This window comes from Penaeus japonicus, unplaced genomic scaffold (assembly GCF_977035675.1).
Source record: "Penaeus japonicus unplaced genomic scaffold, GWHDUDI00000001_assembly GWHDUDI00000021, whole genome shotgun sequence".
NCBI lineage: Eukaryota > Metazoa > Arthropoda > Malacostraca > Decapoda > Penaeidae > Penaeus > Penaeus japonicus.
The window spans coordinates 9,150,689-9,153,188 of record NW_028234423.1 but is presented as its reverse complement, the minus strand read 5'-3'; the positions used below and the strand labels follow the sequence as shown (position 1 = coordinate 9,153,188).

Below are 2,500 nucleotides of genomic sequence, written 5' to 3'. Positions count from 1 at the left end.
ACAGCAGGTGCACATACTATGGCTAGATTTAGGACACACCTAGAAGAAGGATCATGGTTGAGATGTTGTGTACACATAATTATTTATTTCTCTATATTTTTAGTTTATTTATATATATTTTCTCTAAGTAATATCAAGGGATTTTAGAGAATACTAAAACATGTTAGTGTAACCTTCTGTCCCTTGATCATCTTACAGTGGTGTCGTTGATAAGTAATCCTGTACTAGATTACGAACGTGTTGTAAGTATGCCTAACTCACTGTGTTTTAAGGAGATTCAGTCCTTTGCAGTTCCTTTTGCTGTGTCAGGTGTAAGTACATGGTTAAGGTAAATACAGTAGAGAAGTAGAATATGTTGTAAAAGGTATTATATTTGTGTTTGCAGAAAAGATTGACTTGATTTTTTTAGTGTGCCAGTGGAGATTAGTACTGACACATTGTTTAAACCATTTGAATGGGGTTATCACAAGAGGCCGAAGACCCTATTAATTGGAGTTTGAACACACCAAATGCACAGTTCTAGATTTGTTTTTATCCACAGTATCCAGAAAGATGTGCTGTTACTCTTTCCTGGGCACCTTTCCTTGATTTTGCCACAATCATACAAAGTCCCTAGGCTTGGCATTTTATGATCAATAGTACGTGGACAATAGTTGAATGTGACCTTTATACATAATTTTTATTTGTAAGATTATATTCAAATTTAAATATCAAAGTTGTACATCAATAGTGACATTTATTACAAATAGACAAGCTAGATTTGCTTTCATTCAACAAAATGAGTGTTAAAGTATTTATTTATAATATGCTCAGCAATTATAGGAAAACCACTTACCTTGAAAGCACAGGTCTGGACATGAGCCTATCCATGGATGTTCAATGTCCAATCAATAGGATTTTAATTTCCATATAATAACTCCTGAAGTATAGTTTACTAATCTACTTTTACATTATTTTTTATCAATGATTTTCAGTATCCACTGCAATTTCCTTATAATAGAAAAAGACAGGAGTTTGAGAAAATTTAATCTATAATTGCATTACTTATAAATTTCATGCTTCAGTATGTAATGATAGGTTTGTGGAAATATTTGAAACTCTCGAAGAAAATATACATTTTTTAACAAATAATGAATGTATAAAGGGTACACATTTTTTCTGTTGTCTTTATTTTCGTAATACAACTAAAGTTTGATAGCAAGAAGAAGGTTTTGATACATTTGAATGTTTAGAGGGTAGAGAATGTTGAATTTGTACTTCATAATCTTCATTGTTGAATATCAGGATGTTTTGATACTGTAGATGTAGAGATGTTTGCAGTAGATTATGAGGTTGGTAGGAATTTAGGGAGACCTAGATTTGATAGTTTTTGGGAGTTTGTTGTAGAAAGAATGATTAGTCAAGGATATTTTCAAATCTTTGGGTGTATAATGATTAGAATGTTCCATGGTTATTCTGATTGATAACTTTTAAGATATAGAGGCAGTCAACAAGACTAAAAATTAAAATTATTGGAATTCTATTTTCTAAGTGTTATGGTCATTATAGTTTTTATGATCAATTTTGAAAGGAAGATCTTGATTAGGAGAATCTTAGCTCAGTAGATTTCTCTTAGAAGTATGGTAGCTACTTCATTAGTCTCAAAATCTGTTACGGTGAAAAGGTTTAGTTACCTGTTAATACAGAGAGTGCGTGTAAACGTGCACAGTGTACTATGATTTTTTTATAGATTTTTTTTTACACAAAGAAGGTCTAATAAACACATAGTCAATAACGAGTCAGTGACTGGGCTACCTAACTTTACCTGTTTACTCCTTAACCCCTGTAACATTCATGTTATGGTTTGGCTGATCTTTTAGCCGGGTGACGTGGATGCCACATCATGGCTCTGCTGGCCATCTTGCCAGGTGATGGGGTATGTAGCAATTGGCTGCTGCCCAAGGCATTAGGCCTGCATGTATCAAAATACCCTGGCAAATGTCCAGGCACAGCCAAAATCGCCCCGTCGTTAACTCCACTGGCGGCTCCAGCCACTGGGGAAAGTGTTCTCTCACCCTCTGGACAGCACAGACTAGTCTAAAGAATATTTTTTCGTAAATCCATCACAAAATATGGGATTTTAGATAGATTTAGAGCTGACTTTGGAACCCTGTAGCTCTGAAGCTAGCACCATTACAGCCGTAATACTTATGACTGTACACGCTTTAACTGTGTGCAGGTCCCGATGTTGCATCATGTATGTATTGACAGCTATCTTTTAGACCTAATCGGTGCCGTCATGTATGTCATGACACCCATAATCAATGGGTTAGCTGGTTACATTATTGAATTTTTTTGAAAGATGTTTTTATTTTTATCATTATTGTTATTATTATTATTATTATTATTATTATTATTATTATTATTATTAATATTGATATTATTGTTATAATAGTAATGATAGTAATAATAACATTTATAACAATAATAGTAATAAAGATGATAATTTATCTCTTTTCCA

General features: G+C 33.1%; 1 protein-coding gene across 10 annotated transcripts in view; it reads left to right on the top strand.

Annotated features, from left to right (window-relative positions):
• Positions 1–2,500, top strand: part of Cyfip (Cytoplasmic FMR1-interacting protein Sra-1) — a 54,181-nt gene that overhangs the window by 38,099 nt on the left and 13,582 nt on the right. The window lies entirely within an intron of this gene.